This window comes from Tamandua tetradactyla, chromosome 6, assembly GCF_023851605.1.
Source record: "Tamandua tetradactyla isolate mTamTet1 chromosome 6, mTamTet1.pri, whole genome shotgun sequence".
Classification (NCBI taxonomy): domain Eukaryota; kingdom Metazoa; phylum Chordata; class Mammalia; order Pilosa; family Myrmecophagidae; genus Tamandua; species Tamandua tetradactyla.
In genome coordinates this window covers 162798734-162821719 of record NC_135332.1, presented here as the reverse complement: position 1 = coordinate 162821719, position 22986 = coordinate 162798734, and the positions used below count along the sequence as shown (strand labels likewise).

Sequence of the window (22986 nt, the reverse complement as noted above, 5' to 3'; positions counted from 1 at the left end):
CACTGCTGTTACTTTGGAAAGGGATGTGTTAAGCAACATGTACTTCATTCTGCAGTTCAATCTTCACTTTGTAGCTGTGAGATCCAGGGCAAATCACTGTACCTTCCTAAATCAGGATTTGATAGGTGGTTCTCAGACAGTGTTTCACAGAGCCCTGCGATGCATTAGAGTCTGCCGAGGGGACAAGGGGAGTGCTTGGGTAGAGGTGGGGTACGTCAACCAAAGCACCCACTTTAGATGTCTATTTTATATATTTGAGTCATACAGAAAAACTTGATTTGGAAAAAGTGTTCTAGCACTAAATAGTGGCTAAAGAACACCACGCTATATTATCTTCATTTCTAACTGACTCAGTTTGTGATGTCTAAATATATAAAGAACCCACCCACTGTAGCTCAAATAGAGTCAACCAACAAGAGTGAAAAACTCCTACCTTAAGTATAAAATGGTCCCTTATGCACTTCCCCACTCTTGCAGCTAGAGGTAGCATCCCTTTAGAATGAAATTCCTGAAATCCTCAAGGAAGGATTTAGCTTAGATTCCAAGTGTCCAAATTTCATTCCTTCGTCCCTTCCATAAGAATATAAGAAAGTCTAAATAGTCAGTTATTCTATTCCAAAAAAAAGTGATCAGTCTATTTGCCTGATTACTATAACTTTCATCAGATAATGGATATTAAATTTTTGTTGTATAATGCCTGTGTCATAGCAATGGTAGAGCCTTTTGCATGATCTTATTTGAAACAAGTGTTATCCTTTATTGGGGTAAGAATTATCAGGTGCTCTTGAGAGAAAGGTTTGAAAAGGATGAGCATTCCAATCCTTCAGAGATGGTCTCATGCTTAACTGCTTACGGAATAAACGGTACTACTCCCAAGGTTTTCTACTAAGTACTGTGAGAACAGGGAGTGTGGGAGCGAGGCACATGTTTCAGACAGCTAGCACGTTGCTTTTGCTGGAATACTTGGTCTAAAGAAACACTTCCGTCCTTGCTAATTCACATGCTCCTTAGAATGTTGGACAAGGTGCTTAAGCTACGCTGGTTGTTTCAACTCACCTCCTTGTCTCGAAAAGAGAGTGATAATAGTACCTGTCTCAGAGTTGCCATGAAGAGCAAATGAAATACTATGTTAACCGCTAAGTGCAACCATTTACTGGTACCTTCTACGTGCCATCATTGCACTGTTACTCATAGCAAGACACATCTGGAGGAGTCTAAAAATATACTGTTAATTAACTCTAAGGATAGCCTATTTTCTAGCAAGAAAAGAAAGCAGGGGATTATTTGGGGACTTTGGGAACAGAAAGAATGATTTCAAATTAACAGTTGGTCCACATTTTTTTGACCTTCCCCTATCTGAGGCCTCAGAGGACCACACTCAAGCCCTGTTTTTTTGTTTTTTTGCTCCTGCCTCTCTAAGGGTAGGTGTAAAGTACCAACAGATCACAAGGGCCAAGTAGCTAGAAAATAGTTTCCAATTTTAGCCAACCTGCAGTTACTTCTCAATGCTAGAGGCTATTGGAATCCCAGTATTCTCGGAGACCGTGGTAAATAGAGCAAAGGGATCGTAGAAGCCATGCAAGTCTCTCTCTCTTGGCAGGTGAACTCACTGCCCTCCCTCCTACATGGGACATGATTCCCAGGGATGTAAATCTCCCTGGCAACGTGGGACAGGACTCCCAGGATGAGCCTGGGCCCAGCATTGTGAGATTAAGAAAGCCTTCTTGACCAGTTTTGCATTTCATTGAGAAGTGAAACAGGTTCAGTGACTGAGAGATTTCAGTGTCAAGAGGTCATTCTGGAATTTATTCTTATGCATTATATAGATATCCCTTTTTTAGTTTTTAGTGGATTGGAATAGCAAGAAAATACCTGAAACTGTTTAACTGTTTTCCAGTAGCCTTGGTTCTTAAAGACGATTGTGTAACTATATACCTTTTTGTGCAAACCTTGTGGCTGACCTTTCCTTTGTCCAATGTCTGGACACATGAGTATAAAAACAACAAACAAATAATAGGGGGGCATGAAGGGCATGGGATGTTTTCATTTTATTGTTACTCTTATATGGGTTTTTTTGAGTAATGGAAATATTCAAAAATTGACTGTTGTTATGAATGCACAACTATATGATGATACTGTGAACCACTGATTGTACACCTTGAATGGTTATTTAGTATGTGAATATATCTCAGTGAAATTGCATTAAAAAAATTTAAAAGCCAGGCAAGTGATGACCGAGCTAATCTTAATAGCCTGTGTAGACATTAGGATGATTTAGAGAGGACAGGGCAGTGGTTACCAGTGTCAGGTCCAAGCCCAGAGCTTAGCTGTGTGATCTTGTGATGTTTACTCAGTGCACTTATGCTTCTTCACCTGCAATATGGAGATGATCATGGGGTTTACCTCATATGTTGCTGTGAAGGTAGTTCATAGATATAGTGAGCATTTAATGAAAGCTAACTGGTGCTGTTTTCCAAAGTGCCTTTTAGATTCCTGTGAAAACAAAATGACACACATAAACAGTGTTGAGTTCATCTGTCTTTGTTGTCTTGGAAATTGGGAAAGGAGCATATTAAAAAAAGAGAGAGAATTAAAACAAAAAACAAAAAAAACCCAGGCTTGTAAATACCCTGTGCTAGTTTGTGAGGCTACAGTAAAGATCATTCATGTGTCTCTTATTTATGCTTAGATTCTCCTGAGTGCTGTTGTTCAACTTCTTTTTCTTATGACAAGGATCTCCAATATGCTTATCAATGAAGCATGTTATATCAGTGTAACATGTAAATGCCCCTTGATTTAGAGGATATGGTACAGTGATGATAAATAAAAATGACATATATTAAATGGAAAGAAATTTTCTTCTTTTTTTTAAAAAAAAGCTTTCAATTTGCAAGGCTGGGTCAAATCCTTTCCTTCTCCCTCCATCCCCAGCCTTTGACCATAATAACTATCTAATGTTACATACATTCACATCTCTGAACCTCAGTTTCTCATCAGTAAATGAGAATAATATTTATGTTAAAGGATTCTTGAGAAGATAAATGGGGTGCTACACATAAAGGACCTAACTCAATGCCTGACACATAGCTGTTTATTTGTTTAACAAGTGTTCGTGGAGTATCCACCCTGAACTAAGTCTTGGGAATGCAGCAGTTAGCAGGACAGACAGTGATGTGTATAAGGACAGATATGTTCTTTCATGGCAAAGTATGCAGTGTCTATAACACACCCTTCCAGATTATCGATTCTTATTTGAGGGGAGCTATTTTACCTCTCTGTAACTTGTACATAACTGATAGCAATACCTAAATAATTCTTGGCTGTAGACATGTAACTTTTGTCCCACAGTTTGGCTGACTGTGGCTAAAGGGGAGTTTTGTCTTGAATTTGTACATCCATTTCATCTTCCTGACCTGTATCTACTTTTTGGATTCTCGTTTGAACTTCTTATAACATCTTACCAGTCACTACATTAATGTGTAAATAAAATCTTAAACGTGGGGTTATTTTTGTATCAGTTTGAGAGTCATGATTTTAACTAGTTTTTGAAACTTATCATTTAGCATCAATTTTTTAAAGTTGTTTATATTTTAGCAAACACCTGAGATCATCAGATTAGGCTTCAAGGAAAAAACATTGTCTGTTTTTCTGTGCTTAGAAGAATACTTCCCTGGCTTTCTTAGGCGTGACTTGGAATGCTGATGAGAAGTCTCTGTTGGGGCCAGGTGCAAGCTCATAGGCAACTTTCAGATTCTCTTTTATGCACAGTTAAGAATCTGTTCAGGTTTGAAGAGCTTTTGGCTCCTAGCTGTGCCTGGTATTTTTTCTGTTGTGGTTACTAAAGTCCCCTCACCACGTCAGGCTTCAAATCCTCCATCTGTGAAGGGCTCTTTCCCTTCCCAACTTTAAAGACTTGTTTTCCTGGGTGAAGCACTCAGAGCTCCCCAGAATATAAAATATATTTTCAAAAAGCTATTTTGGGTGTTAAAAAATGGTTTTCATGGTATCTACTTCGTGTAGCAGCAACAGGAATCTTCTCGCTGATTATGAAGAAAGAGTTATGCGCGTAACCTCTGTGAGTAGTCGGTATTGAGGTGCTATATTTCTAAATGGACTCCTACAAAATGGACCAATATTCCTCACCCTTATTGTGCTTCAACCACTGCCCATTTACTCCATTTCCCCAGTTTAAATGAAGCCTCTTGGAATTTGGCAGTTCTGCTTATGTTCCTGAATACAGGGAAACTGCTTTGGCTTTTTCAGACCCTTGAAATGTCTCTGTGCATTTGTTCATGCTGGTCCCTTCAGCTCTGTTTCTCCAAGCAGTTCCCCCCACCCACTCTCTCCCTCCTGCTGATTTCTTCCTGAGTCTTTTAGTATGGCTGGAGTTCCGTGTGGAGCCCAGTGGGGGTATATAGTTAACAAGCGGGTTTGATGATTTCATTAATTCTGAAATGTTCTTGGCAGTTTATAATTGAATTGCTTTTGTTTGTTCTCCTTCAGGTATTCCAACTATGCATATTTTAATCTTTTGATATTGCCCCACTGTTCTGAGGTGTCTACATCATTCTTTTATTTTTTACCATTTGCAATTTAGTTTGTGTAGTTTCTTTTAACCAGATCTTCATGTTTACAGATTCTTTCCTTGACTGTGTTGTCTACTGATTCATCAAAGGCATTCTTTCTTTTATGTGTTTTTTATTCCTAGAATTTACTTTGATTATTTCTTGGTTTCCACCTCTCTGCTTACCTTACTCATCTGTTCGTGTGTGTTCTTTCTTTTTTCCATTAGATCCATTGACATATTAATTATAGTTATTTTCAGTTCATTGATAAATCTAGTATCTGTGTTATGTCTGAGTATGGATCTGATGATGACTTTGTGAAAACTGCTTTTGTTTTTGTTTTGCCTCTTAGCATGTCTGGTGATTTTTTTGTTGAAAGCTGGACATGCTGTATAAGGTAATAGGAACTGAGGTACATAGTGTGAGGATTTAAGTTACTCTTACTAGGAGCTGGACTGTGTTTAATGTTTATTGCAGTTACAGACACCTAAAAATTTTTCAAATTCTTTTAGTAGGCTCGTTTATTTCCTGTCTTGGATTTGAAGCTTTCCTTTGTACTATTCCTCATGGAGATTGTCTTATAGCTCTCTCAACTATAATTCATTGCCCTCACTACTGGAGGCTTGTTAGTGTAGTGGTGTAGGTGATGGGGAAGCAGCATTGCCTAATTTTCTAAATTGGAGTCTTTTGATAGGCTGTATCTCTAGTGTTGCCCTCTACTTCTACCCCTTTCCCTGGCTAGAACATTCCCAGACTATTTCATCAAAGACCTGTTGACCATGACATTTATTTGTTTATTTTTTCATTCTTTCCTTAGATTAGATAGGAAGGGTTGGGTGAGTTGGAGCATGGCAGAATTCCTTTCCCTCAGTTGGAATAAATTTTCAGAATTGTCCTCTGGCAAAGTCCCTAATGTGATCTCCATAGAAGAATTTGTAAAACTTCCAAAATGGCTTCTTTTCCCTTTTTTCCTGGGATATCCAATGAACAGCACACTGGGATGAAGAAATGTATTGGGGAACTGTACCATGGATCCACTGAGGTTTGATAGTAACAATTTTTAGTCCCAGAGCTAAAATGATTTGTGCAAGATCAGTAGCTACTTGGATTACTAGAACATGTTAGAAGGTAGGTCATTTCTTTGAGAGAACAGGTGACTCATTCTATGATGGTTGGGTTCAGGTGTCAACCTGGCCAGGTGATGGTGCAAGCACTGGCTTTACCATTACTGCAAGAATATTTTGTGGCTGGTTGATAGACCAGGAGGCTGTTTTTTGTTTGTTTGTTTCAAGGCTGGTGTATTAAATCATCAGTCAGTTGATTTAGTCTGTGACTGATTACATCTATGACCAACTATGGGTTTATCTTCCACAAGCAAGAGAATCCCATCAGTCGAAGACTTTTAAGGGAGAAAAGAGAATTATCACTACTACTTCAGCCAGTGACCCTTTCCTGTGGAATTTGTCTAGACCCTTCCTCAGAGTTGTCAGCCTTGCAGGCTGCCCTATAGATTTTGGACTCTTGTGTTCTCATGGTTGCGTGAGACACCTTTATAAATCTCATATTAACAGATCTCTCCTGTTGGTTCTGTTTCTCTAGAAAACCCTGACTAATATGCATTCATATAAAAAGTCCAGTGCATTGCCCCACTTAGGTAGAGGTAATCAAAGTGGAACTCTGAAATGGGCAAGACACTCTATTAACAAGCATGTCTTTTGACTCCTAATTCTAGGAGTATAATACAGTTTTTATGGCATTAAATTCAGTCTAATATTTCCTTACTTCCTACCAGATTCTGTTTTTTCTTCTTTTGCTCCTCTCTTGTCTACCTCTCTAGTTCCCTAAGTAAATGTCACATGAGATTAAATTAGATATGACCAAAGGCTTAAATCCTCTACTTCCTTTGCTGAGCTTTTTATTCTATCAGAGAAATTAAGTCTATTAAGTCTGATCTGTTTTGATATATCCATATTTGTTCTTTAGCTCCTGTTTCCATTTGATTCCTTTTTTACTGACAACTTTGTTAATTACACTGTCAGTTTTGTATGTTTTGGAAAAGTGCTGAAGTCAGATCACAAAGTTGGATATCTCCACCCCTTGATTTTGTTCCTATTCACTGTTTTAAAATTTATATACCATATGCTCCCTTCCTGTCAAGTCAGATTTCTCATCCTTATGGAGTCCCAGGTTGCATGGGCAGAGCCTGTTTAACTAGACTTTATTGCAGGATTGGAAATTATGCTGTTTTAGAGGCAATCAACTAACTGTACCAATCCCTCTCTTCCTTCAGATGACCTCATTTATGGTGATGATCCTGATGCCCATGTTATTAACAGAGGAAGCGCACACACGTGGGATTATATTTAAGATCCTGTGGCATTTTTGATGAAATATAACTGTCCTCAAGGTGTCTTTGCCTGTATCATTTTAGGAGATTGTATGTTCTGGCTCCCATGTTCCCCATGAAGATTGTCATTAGATATAATTTTAAATTCCCATATTAACTTTAGGGTAGGGTTACTGTTAAGTATTTAGGATACTCTTGCAAGCTTCCTATCTTTGATACTTGTGAAAGATTAGAAAAAGCGTGGGCTTTGGAGACCTGCACTGGAGTCCAGCTCCACTGATTACTAGCTGCTTGTGACCTTAGCTAAGACTGTTAAACCCCTCTGGGCATGTTTTCCTCTCTTTAAGATGTAATAATAGTATTTGTACATTACAAAGTTAATAATACTAATAAGTATTACTATTATTATACAGTTATATGAACTGCATACAAAGATTTGTGGTTTGTGTGTGAAGCAAAGGAGACTTTGCAAATGGAAGAAGGAGCTATATAAATGTGTGTGTGTGTTTGTGTGTGTGTGTGTATAATTAATTTTTGTTGTTGTTGTTGAAGAGTATCTTATTTATCTAATTAGAACTTAAAACCTACCAGTCCTCTTCAGTCTTCCTCAGCCCACTAAAACTTTGCCATACTCAATTCAATTTTTACTTATAACTGGGTTTTGTAAATATAACCCAACTCATGAATATATGCTTATCATCAAATAGTCCTAAAATATTATTCTAGTAACTAGATTATTAAAAAGTGGAAAGATGTTATTCTTGCCCCTAGAGAAATTATCATCATGTTGGGGAAAAAAACACATGCTTTTTAATAATATTTGTGTTTACATGTCAGGCATATATTATTTCATTTTATCTTCATAATAACCCTATAGAGTAGGTAATATTATTATTCTCATTTTTTCAAATGAGGAAATCAAGGATCAGAGAACTTGTTTTATATCACACAGGCCCATAAGTTAAGAGTAAAGATTTTAATTTTTTTTTTCTTTAATTAATAAAAAAAAAAAAAAAAAGAGTAAAGATTTTAACCCAGGGTTGTCTGAATGTAAATTGTATGTTCTGACCTCTACCTATAAAAGATAGCACCTTATAAGTTCAGGTGAGTGATACAGAAATGAAGCATGGGGGTAGGTACTGAAAAAGACATGAGAAGGAGCTCATATTGGTGAGCCTGGTTGATGGGAAAGTCTGCTCAGGGGAGGCTGAATATGTCCTCGGTAAAATTTTATAGGATAAAGTTCTTAAAGGAGAAAGTTTATATACATCAAGTTGTGTGTATGTATTTTGTGTAGCCCTCAGAATTTAACAGGATGTGATGTCTGAAGGCCTCAGGCCCTGCCTCTTCATGCACTTGTGTTACCTGCCTGGACCCAGAAGGCACTGGGGCCTGAGGAGGGAAAAAGATTTAAATAGATGAGAAGGATAAATTGAAAGCTGCATTAGAGAAGGCATTGAGTACCAGCTAAGGCAATTATATTTTCCTCTCTGAATATTGAGTGTTAACTAGCAGTGAAGTGACATGCTCAAAACATTACTGGGAAAAAGAAAAACTAAAGGTGTGCCAAAGGAAGACATCACATCTGTAAGAGTTGTTGGCCCAGGAGGATCCTGAAGCTATTGGATAACTTTTTACTTATCTTTAGTTTGTTTTCCTTCCCAATTTCCAAAAATGGCTTAATACTGTCGCACTTTCCTCAAAGCCCCAATTCCTCTCTCCATTTTGAGAGTAAAGACCAATGCAATGAAGTTCCTTAACGTTCCTTCCTGCAATATCATCTGCATTTTTAATCCTTCTTCACCTGTCACCTTTGTGTTTCTGAGAAAAGATGCTCTCTTTCCCAAGGCTAACGACCTAACCTGTGCTCTGGTCCCTGCCTACAGGTGCCTCCCTCTGCTGTGGGGTTCCATCTTTTTTTTCCTCTTTCTTTTGGGTCTTCAGTCTTTCTGCCTCAACTTTTGCGTCTCGCTATGGGAATGTTCTGCGTCCTGCATGTGTCCGCTCCTCTGTCATGACTAATGGCATTCTGGTCTAGTTTTCATGGTCTGGCTTGAACAACAGCTCCCTCCTCCTGTCTCTCTCGCTGCTCTTTAGGAAAAGCATCGATTCTTTTGTCTTTCTAAACCAGCTTTGGCCAGGTCACTTTCTACTTTAAAAGTTATATGCCTACTCTAGAGGCTACTCTTATGTAAGCTTCAGTTAGTGCTAATTGCCGTGGTTTGCTAAACCCCAACCAACTTCACTCCTTTAGACTCTTAAGAACACCTAGGGTTTCTTTGACTCTTAAGAACACATTGGGATCGAACCGAGACTCTATAAAGGTTTCATACACTAAGTTTGCTTTCCTGGGCGCTATGATTCCTGGAGGGTTCCTAGGTCAGATAAATCCTGAAACCCAAAGGGACCAGCCTTTCTAAGATTATCGATTGATTACATCTCCTTATGCTTTAGTGTTGACACCCCTTCTCAACATGAAAAAGTCAAAACAGGCGTTGCCTAAAAATCCCTTTAGATTGGGAGAAAGATCAGAGGAGAAGGGGTTGTATAATAAAGAAAATAGGATTTATAACAAGTATGGCTGCTGAATCACTCTATTAACATTCCTTCTAGCCACCAGTGTTTTGGAGCAGCTAGAAGGGGAAATCTGAGATAGTAGAATGGTAGCACATGACAAACTCGGGGATTTGTTCTGTAACTTGTTGAAGTGTGCTTTAAAAATTGGTTTTTTCTTTGTATATATGTTACATTTTACAATTTAAAAGAAGAATGCCTACTGAATGAAGTCCAGATTCCCAAGGTTGGCACACGAGGCCTTTTATAAGCATACCTCAGCCTCGGTTGTAGCCGTTCCACCCTGTGAATACTACCCTGAAACCGCAGCAGACAGCTCTCATTCTCACCCCACTGTCTACCTACTGAAAGCTTAGTCATTTTTCAAGGCCCTACTCAAGTTGTCACCTCCTGCCGCCTCTGCTAGACCTTTCAAGGAAGAATTATTTTTTTCCATTTCGTATATTCATGTTTTATGCCATGAATGGATGACAGCTATAATTGTTAATAGTTTAACACTTATCACATTATGTTAAAATTATTTGATTACATGTTTATCTCCCTTTTATCAGTATAGAAACTCCTCTATCAGAGAAATAGTGTTTGACTTATCATACTATCTAATTGTTTAATGCAGTGCCAGGAATAAAATATGCATTTAATAAATGCGAATTAGATTAAATTGTTTGTTCTTCCTTTGATAGCCTTAGCACTGAACTTAAAGTCATTCTTCATTTCTGTTGATAAAAATGCTTTGATTAGAACTTCAGTTTCCTGGTTTGCCTCCTTTTTGTGAAGTTCATCCAATACTTTCCTATCTGCAGTTTCCTATAATTACATTCCATAGATGTTCAAGTCTGACTTCCTTTCTCATTCTTGGAAAACCTACATTTCACTTTCTTAAAGGGCTCCTATTTGGGGATTGTACTAAGCCTCAAATTGCCATCTTTTAAGTGTGCTTGAATGACATCTCTCCAAATTTTGCCATTTTCGTGTTCCATATTCCCTTTGGGCAGATCTTCCCAAGGCCAGTTTGGCAGAATGAGTTTGGCTCTTTGCCCAGTGCCAAGAGAGTGATGGTTACAGTGTTGTAGACGTCCCTGGGCCTGCTGACATTCAAGAGACAGGCATTATTTTGTAGGGTGGGAATGATTATCCTGTATCTGAAAAGCTTCTGTTTAAGGGAGCAGAGCAGGAGTGCAGAATTTGTCATACCACCAGTATGTTTGTGCTCATTTGCCTGTGCTTCACATGTAACCAATTACAGTATTGTTTCAGACATCCAAATGTCTGGATTTGGCTGAGACAGTGCTAGGTTTTTATGTTGTCCTTAAGAGCAATACAGCTAACTCAAAATTACCTTAAGGACCTTGATGCTGTCTCAGAGGTTACAATTTAAACAGGAGAAATGAGAATAGTGAGTGGCTGAAGTATAGTTATGTTGAACCACATAAAGGCCAATGTTGAACAGTTTTTGATGTGCAAAAATGGCAGTTCCATTAAGTTTAACATAGTGTTTCTTCTTTAAAGGAAGTATAGTAATAAGTAGAAGAATTAGCAACTTTTATTTAGTGTTTATGAGGTGCCAGGCACAGTGTTTAGCACTTCTCATGCGTTAAACTCATTTAATTCTCATAAGATGTTATCCCTCTCTTTCTACATGAGGAAACTGAGATTCAGAGGTTATAATGTCCCAGAGCTCACACAGCTGTTAAGGTACAATGGAAAATCCAGTGTTGCATGAAATATTCTTCTAACCTAGGAGTTGGCACCCCATGCCACCCCCTCGGTAAAGGGCCAGATAGATACTTTCGACTTTGCAGGTCTTAGGTTTTTGTTGCAACTATTTCTTCCTCTTGTTGGCCGAAGTCCGTTTTCTCAGTGATGATTATAAAAGAAAATTTAAAACCAGAGTTTTTAATGCATATATGTCTTTTTCCTTTTTGTATATTTGAGGTATACAAATTAGAAAATATTCATACATAAAAAATAAAAAAATTTAAATTCCCATGTAATTCCTACATTCAGTGATAATCATTGGCACAAACATTTTGATTTGTGTTCTTTCAGATGTTTTTCTATGCACACATTTATAAGAGTAGTATCATACATTAGGAGAGCTTAGAGATCTTAGGTGATCTCTTTTCCACTTGAACATGTATTGTGAATGCGTTTATATGTCAGTTGTTGAATGCAGAATATTTTCTTTGGCTATTTATAGTTATTCTCTGGATGTTTTTATATATTTTCTCTTTTGAGATGAATTGTGTGTCTGCTTCCATCCATAATCTGTCACCCCCTTCCCTTGCTATTTCCATTTCCTGTATTCTTAGATTGTATTTTGAATTCTTCTACCACATACATCCATACACACAAACATATATACTCGTGCAAGATAGCCCTCCCAGCCCCTTAACCTCCATGCCAATAACCCTCAGTCGTGAGAGTCTCAATTTTGTTTCTGTTGCACTTGTATCTTTGACATTGACCAGATTCCTTAACCTTCGTCCCTGTTGTGGCCATCCACAGTAGACAACCCAGCCCTGCAGTAAACGATCACCAGAAAGAACATATCCAAGTCTCTGTCATTGTATTCTGCAGCTTTTCTTAAATTCGTTAAGATTTCAGTGTCTTTCTCCAGTGGTTGGTACACAGCAGGTATGTAAGACAGAGAACATTAGAATTCCTTCCAGGGGAGAATATACCGTGAGCAGTTTCAAAAGGTTGCATGTTGCCACTGTGTCCTTCATCTTCGGAAGATGGTGAGGTGTATCTAGAGGGGGGAAAGACAGGAATGCTAGTCATTCCAGAAGAATCTTAACTCTAAATCTGCCTTTTGGTTATAAATCCACACTTGTGGTCAGTTGAGCATGTAGAAAAAGAAGGGAAAGATATACTTACCCTGCAAAATGTGCTTCTACTGTGTTGAAGTCAAAGACTAGCTTCTTTCCCAACAAATGTAGACAGTTATAGAGTAAGGGATGAAATGACAGCTGAGTACATAGAGGAAGTGCCACTGTAGAATATAAAAGGGAGGCCACTTGGTTGCTCCAAATAATTTCCTGGAAGTGTTCACTTGACTATTCTGAGTTGTCCCCAGAATCTTATAGGTGACGTTTCTAGTAAAGAATTTCCCACTGACATTTGTATCACACTTGAAAGTTAGGAAGTGATGTTTCACTTTATCTAACCTCAGAACTCTGTTGATATCATATTAGTGTGAATCTCTTTTCAGGTGGGGACTCTAAAGCTCAGGGTTAAGAAAACTGACCCAGATCACATATCCAGTAGATGGCAGTACTCAGCTCTTCTGATACCTAATACTACATTTTTTTGCTCCAAGGAAAGCTCTGCTTTTCTTACTCCCATCATTTTGCCCTTGTTAATTGAAGATGACATAGTCATATTTGACAATTACAGAACATTCTATGTTGTTAACATGCAAACCGTAGATGATTTTTGATGCCAATGAGAAAATTGCCTTAGGAGATTTAGAACTCTAAAACGATGTATATATTCCAGGCATATTTAATACTAAAGCTATTATTCACCAAGAGAAATTGTTGCCTTTAATTAGAAATGGAAAGGAAAATTATACTGAAAGCCTTTTTTGAGGTCATTAACAAAATATCGGCGGTAAATGTACTAGAAACAATGGAAAAACGTGTTGTACTGATGCTTCTCTTTGCTCGTATATTGGATGACCTAACAGCAAAAGGCTGTTTCTTGATTGGAAAACTGTACTAGTTATTTCTTCTGCTTTATATTTAAGAAACTGGTTGGCTTTCTTTTTGAAAGCTTTTGCACGTTGCCTTCCTCTCTCGTTACCACCTTTGGCTGCACACGTTTGGGCATTTGAGTTTTCTTAGTACATTTAAATGAAAGGTTTAAACATAAATTGAAGCTACAAGCAAGTCTCCTCTGCTTCTTGCAAGCAGTATCAATAGAAACGATTGTTGTCAACGCCACTGTTCAGGCCAGGATCAACCTAATCGATAGAGCAGGACCATCCTTGAAACTTCACAGTTGAAAAGGGTGTTACAAATGTATATTTATTTGGGGCCTACTATCTTGGAATTCACAAAAATTGGCCTAGCACATAGAAGTTCCACCTAGTAGGCACTCAGGAAGTGTAAGTTCAATTAATGATGGGATGAGTAAAAGAGAACTAGGAGAAAGGAAAGAAAGAAGAGACCAGCAGGACCGGGTCTAGGCTAGCCAGGTCAACTTGGGCAGGTCATTCATCCAAAATGGGGCTCAAATGTCTCATTCTCCAAAGATAGAGTTGGGTTAGAAAACCTCTCAAGTATGTTTTAACATTAAGATTCTAAATTTGGCATCTGGCTGTTAAATATTAAAGAAATCTCTGTTAATAACAGGTTATTATGCAAGATGACAGTAATTACACTGCTCACTAATTTATCTAATTTTGTTTCAGTGCCCATTTATATCTTGGTGTTTGAAAAGAATTTTTCTTTCTGTTGCAAGTATTTTGCAGCTGGACCTTCAGTTTTGGGGTATCTTTTTTTGTTCTAGCAACTTGTTTACTTACTGAATATTTTATCATTATCTATATTGAAGTTTCATTATTTACTGATTAACTAGATAATTTGTAATTTATTATAAATTGCTAATTTACAAATCATTCATTACCTGCTAATTGTTCAATTATCTTTAACTTAGTGCTCATTAATTTACTCAATGAACATTTACTGAGCAATTGCTAGATGGCAGCATGATTAGAAAAGAGTGACAGAAAACAAAGGAAGATTTGGCTCTTCCTTTAAAGAAGTAGTTCACTGTGTATGGCTTCTGGGAAACTGAATCTTTTTTGGTGCAAACACATATATTCACAACATTCCTTCATTGATCCGATTCAACTTAGCTACATTTAGAAGATGCCTCCACCCCCTGCCAAAAAAAAAAAAAAATTTGGAAACTTTAATCTGCATTGTTTCCAAATTTGGGAAAATGAGGACACCACCTTTTGATAATCTCGGAATACTGACAAATCAGAAGACAAAAAGTTAATTGAGTCATCAAAATAAGATTTGTGCAATATATAATTACAAATAACATACATATATTATTCTGTAATAATTGAAGATGAGCTATTTGAGCCCTGTTTCAGTTGAATGACCTGTCCAAGTTTACCGGGCTAGTGCAGACCTTGTCTTACATATAAATGTGAAGGCTCTGAGAGAGAGGAAAGAGGGATAGATAGATATTAAGGAGAATGCAACCTTGGAAGCGTTAAATTGTGCTATGGGTTTTAAGGATTATCCTGTGATTCTAGTATGCTGGTTATCTTGGGTAACACAGGTCAGGCTCATCAAGCCCAAATGAATGAAATTATACACCCCTAAATGGCTTGATTTTCACATAGGACAGTTCCTTCAATTTGGAATTTTGGCAGCTGTACACTTCAACAAGCTAAATGTTATTTTAAATGAAACCATATATTTGTTGCTTGATTCTGCCCGAGTTTAAAGATTCCTTAGTTCTAACTTACTTCCTAGGGCATGTTAGAGATATACTAAGTAAAAGTTTGGTGTCGCTAGTTACCCTTTGCCAGAATTTAAGTTAATTTGTCCTGAAAAAAAAAAAAAGTCAATGTTTTTGGCCTAAATTCTTTCCTTGATCTGATTAACTTCCTGTTATAATTATTTTAAAAATAATGGTTAGTAATATAATTATGAATCATATCACTTCATACATTTTCTGTTTTCACCTACATCCAATGTTTAATGCCATCTTACTGTGCTATAGATTTATAGTACATTTTGAAAACTGTCTCCCTGATTCCACTTCAGTACACACTGCTACTGGAATCAAGCTTCCCTCATCTGATTGAAAGAAAATCCTATTCTCCTTTTATAATATCGCACATTGAGGTCTGGTCTTCATTGTGCTGAGAGAAATGTTTCAAAAACTAAAGGAAACAGGGAGAAGCCCAGCTGGGTAAATGAGAACTTTGGGCAACTCTGTAGGAGATCTGGTTGAGCCATCTAAGGCTTCAGGCACTGTTCGGTCATGAAGGCCTCTCTCCAGCTCTCTTGCATAACGGGCAGATCCTGACATGCTTGTGAGTTGCCGCTTCTGCCTGTGGAATGTGCCCTGGAGGTTTGCTTCCTTGACTCCTGTGGGCAGACTGGCTAGCTCACTCTTAAAACACGCCTGGAAAAGGAGCCTGTTTATCTTAGAGAACGGTGACCAAAGACCATAGCTTAGAAGGAAATCAACTCATTCTTTCAAATTCTTTTAAACCCTCCTTTGTGGTGGGCTCATTTTGAACAAAGATCAGAATCACCAAATTCTCATTTAGCCAAATAAATTGCCCCCCCGCCCTAATTAATAACAACCTTTTGTCGAGAAGTATCCTTGTGACTGGCATACAAATTTATTTTTCCCATAGCATTCTCAGAATGTGAAACAACTATTTATTGGTAGCAATGTACCTTAGGATGGGGGTATCTTGATTTCTTATGGTAGTTTTTCCCCAATTTGGTTAAAGGAGCTGAGTCTTGGCTGGTGACAAGACAAGCTCCGCAGTATTTATTGTTCATTGCATCTATCTCATTTCCTGTTAGAGTTGCCAGTTAAATAATAAAAGATCTGGGATGGAGGCAAAAAAAATTTTTTTTGTAGAATGGTTTTTGGCAGAAATACTTGAGAAGAATGTTTTTCCTTTGTCCTGAAGTGATGTTTGGCCTTTCCTTCTGAAGGACAAGGGCTGAGCGTGTCCTTGCAGTTAAGTAGTGCAGTTGTGTTGAGCACCTCAAGGGGGAGCTCTCACATAAGCTAACCTAGCATATGTGACTTGGCGGTGTGGCCTGGGCCCCCAGTGGGTCCTCCCTGTCGCTCCATTTAGTCCTAAGAAGTTTCATCCTCTGGGATATTTGTTTTATTTAACTGACGTGAGGGGTCATCTCAGATATCCAATTATATTCTCAAAAATAATGTGTCAAAGTGTACTCTGTAAGCTAGTCAGCTTTAGTGATAGGTGGAAGAGAAGTTGTCTGACTGTCTCCTCTTGGGCAAGTAAGCAAAGACTGCAGGGCCTTAGCCGTGTCCTTTTTTTTTTTTTTTTTTTTTTTGCATGGGCAGACACCAGGAGACCTGCCCAGCCATGTACTATTAATTCCAACAGTCTCTGTGGACAGGGTTATTCCAACCTACCATTTCATACTGCCATATAAGCAATGCCAGTTTCTTATGATTAATATGAAGGGATTACTCTCATCTTAAACCTAACAGGCCTCAGAAGATATTCCTACCCCAAATCCTTCCCCTTGAATGTAAATCTAGTTCTGGGGAGTAACACATATTTATCATTAATTTCTGGATGTAAGGACTGATTAGGTTTGACACAAAGACTCATTTATCAAAAATTAGTCAAAAATGAGACATAAGATAAATAGGCTTACCTCTCTGTTCAGAAGAAATTGAAGTAGATTGGGTATGAAGACTCTTTTTTCCCCAAAGAGACAGTGAAAACTTATTTCCTATGGTTCCTTTTTAAAAAAAAATTCAGATATCGTACATTGTCACTAAAATGTAATTTTTGGCAGGTTTGCCATAAATTATCCACACTAATTCAGCCTCCCCATTATATCCTCAGAGGTTGTTTCCCTGAGGGAAAAGTTGAGACAGAGAGAGTCACACTTCTCTTTATGATTCTTGGAAGTATAATGCCCTTTCATGAGAAATACAGTTTTTTAAAGAAAAATGATCCTTTGATTTCAGCTCTCTAAATACAGTGGGAGGATTTCTGTGGAATACAAATATTTGCAAATGCTTTATGTAAGCATGCTTTAACCAAATATCTAGTAAATGTTGCACAGTTTATTAATGACTTTCAAAACCTCCAAGTTGGGAAATACAGCTATGCCATTATGATCAGTCATTTGGCAGATAGTCAAGCCTGGCAGCAATTATTTAATACCTTTTACCCATAAAAACCGATTCACTGAAAACAGTCGAGATTTCAGCAGATTTCCCTCCCACCTGCGACCCTGTACCAAATAGCTCAATTATTTTCTATAAAGAGTTCCATTATTCTCTTATGTTCGAAGTAATAGGAAAGACTATATTACAAAGTATGTATGCATATCTCTATCAGTTTGGCTTGTTCTTCTCTGCCTTCTTCCTTTATTTATTGAGCACCTGTTAAGTGCATAAAACTGGGTTGAGGAATGAGAGGAGGGGTGAGAAGTAATATGACCCAAGATTCCTGCCTTCAGAGACTTTTTAATATATATAGGGAGAAACACAACACAGAAATATAAGTTAAGTATCACCTCAAAGCAATATATAGTCAATGGTCAAGAAGATGATTTCAAAAGTGAATTCTGCAGGAATTCAAGGTAAGGCCATTGTGGACTAAGGTTATATAGGTTGAGTCCAAGGTTGTAGGATTTAAGCTAAGCTATTAAGAATATACATCATTAGGAGTGGCAGAAATAAGGTAAAGAGTGTTCTGGAAGGAAAGAGCATCATGAGAAAAAGAAGTAGGAATATGCCAAATGTATTAGGGAAAGTACACGAAACTGTAAGCCATTCCGTTACCATGTCGACCTCAGGTGCAAGGTCTGGGAGCTTGTCATCTAAATCAGGTGCAGGTAGACATGAGACTCTTACCTCAGGTACCGGTTCTTCAGTATGGTTCATCTTGATTTGAAGATCAATGGACTAAAGACATGAGCCCCCCACATCCGCCCAACATAAAACAGTGGAGCAGGCATAGCCTAAGCACAGTAGTCTACAACTCCATATCAGTTCTGAAATTGAGCCGGTCAGATGTTGCCAGTTCTGTGATTAGGATCCATCATTGCTCCCTGGAAATGATTCTCCATGTTTCTTAGCACCATTTCTGTAAGTGTCAACAAACTTTTCCTCTCAAGGGCCAAATGGTAAATATTTAGGTTTTGCTTTCCACATATGGTCTCTGTTGCATTTTTTTCTTTTTCGACAATCCTTTAAATGTAAAAACATTCTCAGCTCACTGATGTGGGTCAAATTTGACTCATAGATTGTAGTTTGCTGACCCTTACCCAGGCTTATTCTACTGAGTCATTGTTTCTTTTCTACAAGATATACCCTGTGTTTGCAACCAGTGGTTGTCTCACCGTGTCACCAGCCCATAAAATCTAGGCGGTGCAAAGCTGTGTCTGACACTTTCAGTCCAAGCTGACAGAGTGTCTTCAAATACAATTCTCTCAAACACTTTGTGGATTTTCTAGATATCTTATTGGGATTCCCTGTATTAGACAAAAGTTACATTAATAAAAGTATGCCCTTCTCTATCTTGGGTTCCTTGTGACTCTGCTTGGGGATAATACCCGTAAGATTCTCAGAAGCCCTCTTGTTTAACAGAGAGGATCTTTAAGTCATACAATTAAGATCCTTATGATATATTTATTTTCCTGTCTAAAATGATCTATGAGGTACCGCCTCAAATCTTCTGGGGTCTTAAAAAGGGAATGTATAGTCATGCCCTGGGTTCATATTTACATGAGACCACATCTTCCTGACAGCATCGTGGATTTGGTCTTTGCCTTATGCCCTTTTTGACTTGGGTAATTTTCTTTTGGAAAGCACTAGAGTTAAGGAATAGTTTTATTTTTTTAAGCTATGCAAGTCCTGAATCCTGCATATTTTTTTCTCCAAATTCTTCCTGAAAACTACATGTTTCCTTTTTTTTTAAAGCTCACCTCTCTTTATCAGTAATTTAGGAATCATTTAAAAGAAACAGCCCAGTTCTTCAGTTCATTAGTGTGTTTTATGTTTTACACAATATTGTAGGCAGTGATTTTTCTCAGATTTCCACCACAATATAACAAAGGTCTCCTTTCCTCCTGCTACCGGTATTTCCTCATTTGCCTCATTGAAAGTCTCCTCAAGTTTCTTCAGTCTTCTACCATTGACCCCAGCCTCAAAGTCAGTACCACCTGTTATTTATGTTAGTGCCTCACTTCTAATAACAAATTCTGTTACTAGTTATCTATTGCTGAATAACTAAGAAACTCAGAACTTTGTGGCTAAGAAAAAAGGCCATTTTATCATATCTCAAAGATCTTATGAATAAGGAATTTGGGAAGGCTTTGCTGGGTGAGTCTTCTGTACTTTGTGATGTCAAATGAGATCATTCGCTGGTATTTGCTTGGTAGATAGAATAGTCTAGAAGGACCAAAATGGTTTTACTTACATGTGTGGCTCAGAAGATTTCTTTCAGCTGGGACCATTCACCTACATGTGGCTGCTCCACCGTGGCCATCTTATGGTAGGTAAAACTTCTTCCATGGCAGATGGCTTCCTACATAGCAGGCATCCCAAAGAACCAGGGAAGTACTGAGTGGTTTTTGTTGACAACAAAGTCTTTTGGTCAAAGCAGATACAAACCCACCCAGATTCGAAAAGAGGCAACACAGGCCTTAACCTCTCATTTGTAGGAATGTCAAAGAATGCAGATCCATCTTTTAAAACCACTTTTTGGACCATTAATGTGAGTAATATTACAAGAGAGAAATGTTTCACAGACATTCCATAAAGATTTGTACTTGTTTGAACTGCCAGTATTTGTCTCTATTCAATCAGACATAGCCAACTCTCCTCCCCACCCGACCCCACCCCTGCCTCAACCTTCATTTCCCAAAGCCTCTCATATGCATTTCCATTTTTTTACTGGATACACTAATGAGTAAAACACTTAGAACATGTAACCCTGATATGTGCAAATCCCTTCAATATGCACTTTATAAATAATCTAATGGTTATGTTCATTATAAAACATGTCTAAAATAGAACATGAAAATGGATCTGATAAAGACAAATGTAAACTAGCATTAAGTGTCTTGCTAATTGTGACGGTTTTATATATAAAATACATATATACAACCGTATGTTTAAGATGACATTCATGGTTAATAACAGTAAATATAAATGCATATTAAAATTGATCTTCCCTGATCATTTTGAAACTGGTGGTCATCATTGTGTCTGAATGGTAGATCATCATTCTTGATAGTACAGCTGATTATATTATTTTAATTGAGTAACATTGCCATTTTATTGGTTCTCAAGAGCTGTCTTAAGTTACTTGTCTATTTTACAAGTTTGTTTAGTAAAAACTAAAAAATATAACCTATAAATCCATTTACAAATGGAGTATGTCTCAGTGAGCTGAATATGGGCAATGTTCTCTCCTCAACCGTGTGTAACTTTCACATTTCTCTTGGGAATACTTTAGGTATACCATGACCTTCTGACTAATGGATCCTTATATTTTAGATAAATGACTATGAAATAAATGTATAGACTAATATCTTCTTGCCACACCCTAATAGATCATCTGGCTGACTTCCTCATGTGCAAGCACTCCATAATGAAAACAGTTGACAAAGATGATATTCAGTAAATATGTTCAGTTGATAAAAAAAATTCTGACATAAAGTAGGGTCTTGATATTAGAAGGAATATCTGCATTTGCCACAAAAAGAAAATTGCAGAAATCTGTCATTCTCAACAACTCATTCCCTCAATGATCTGTCCAGTCAGAACATTATGGAAGATTAGAATTTATTTTTCCTATGAAATGAATCTCCATTGAGGGTTGATTTGAAAAATTAACTTTCTGTAACAGCGAAGTTTTACAATTTTTCCTTCCTTCCACACCCTTCTAGTTGCAGCTCCAACGTGATGTCTGGGTTTCACTTTCATAACAGTTATATAAATCATTTAATCTCCTCCAATGTTAACGGAGTTAAGTTAGCAACATTATCTTTTTTTTTTCTTTTTAATAGGAGAGCCAAGGCATGTTGGGTTTAAATTTCTTGGTTAAGGACACATAGAAAAACAGTAACCACAGTGGGATTAAATTTTAAGATTCTAACTCAGAGCCCTTACCTATGTTCCTTTGAGCCACTTTTGATTTTGGCGTCAAATGAAAGAAAGTCCTTGATTAAATGACTGGGCTTTCTTTTAAATCGGCAGATAATGGACCATTTAAACCTAAAAGCAATTATAGTAAACTCAGTAGTGATATTTTATGGAATAGAGTTGCTCTAAAATGGTTTATTAGAGCAACCAAAATAACCATTTTAGGAAGTGGAAAATCCCAAAGCCGTCTGTTGGTTGGTGATAGAGCCAAGAATTGAGGAAGTTCTCATCGGCCAATCCCTAATTTTCTCTGTGAATCAGAACACTTCTGTATGACAGTGATGGCGGTAATGGTTGGCTAGGAAGATTGATGATACTGGAGAATTTTAACAGCAGGAGCATAAAATTGAAACACTCACTCTGTTGGGCAAGTCTGGGGGTCCAGGTGAGGTTGGAGAACTGACTTAACCTGTAGTAGCAGTAGTCCAGAGATGGTTGGTATGATTCTTGACTGAAGTTTAGCTGATCTGTTGTAGCATTGGAACAAGAGGCTCTGAATTTGAGTACCCTGTCAAGGGAGTCTTGGGTGAAATTGAATGTAGGATTGAAGTAAGGAAGTGAAGTCACATGGGGACTTATGGATTTGGGAAAATGAAGGGCACAAGGAACTTGAGTATGGATGAGGTTGAATGGCAGGCATAGTTAGAATGAGAGAGCAACTGGGCAGATAGGTGGTTGTGATGAAGTTTAAACTTTAAGAGTTAGAATAATTCACAGTGATAACAAAGTCCCGAGTGTGGCTATGAGAGTAGGTGGTTGAAGTATGATAATATTTGCATAGTAGATTAATTTGAATGATAAAAAGTAGAATTTGGATAAAAATGAGTCTGTGATCCAGGTATCACATACTTCAGGAGATGTAGCTGACTGAGAAGGTAGAGAATGACAGAAGTAGAGATGCAGTTGGAGAATACAATGAACCTCAAAGGGAAAGGATCTCTTCTTCTGAGACTAGCATAGTATGGAAGCAGCAATGGGAAGGTGTCACTAACAATCACTACCTCATCATTCTCTGCCTCCGATCACATTTGTCAAGAACGAGGAGATTTTCAATTGGTATTTTTTTAATGGGAGTGGGGAGGGGTGGTTAAGACCTTTGTCCTTCCTAGCTTAATGAGGGCAAAAATATAGAACAGATTTCCCTCATCTATTTTCTGCATTTTCCTCTCTTTATCATTTTAGGATTTTTTTTTTTTTTTAACAATGCATAGTGTGTATTTCGACCTAATTTCCTCATAAGAAATTATGAGGTAGGCATTTTAGGGAATGTCTTGTCTTCTAGATCTTCAAATTCTAGGACAAAATGGTTTATTCTTCCTTCCTCTGGTATAATGTACAAATGGTGAAGTACACACAGTTGTACATAAGTATATAGCTCAATAAATACTGATGTCCATACACCCCATGTTAACCTCACTTATATCAGGACATAAAAGATAATACCCCAACAGACTCCCTTGTGCTGTCTTCCAGAAGATATCTTCAGAGTTGACCACTATGTCACTCCTACCACTATGGATTAGTTTTGTTCATTTTTAAACTTTTATGTCTGTTTGTTCTCATTTAATTTGTCTGTTAGATTCA

General features: G+C 37.6%; 1 protein-coding gene across 4 annotated transcripts in view; it reads left to right on the top strand.

Annotated features, from left to right (window-relative positions):
- The window catches only part of SAMD12 (sterile alpha motif domain containing 12), a 433476-nt gene that overhangs the window by 199439 nt on the left and 211051 nt on the right, over positions 1–22986 (top strand). The gene's annotated exons all lie outside the window — the stretch shown is intronic.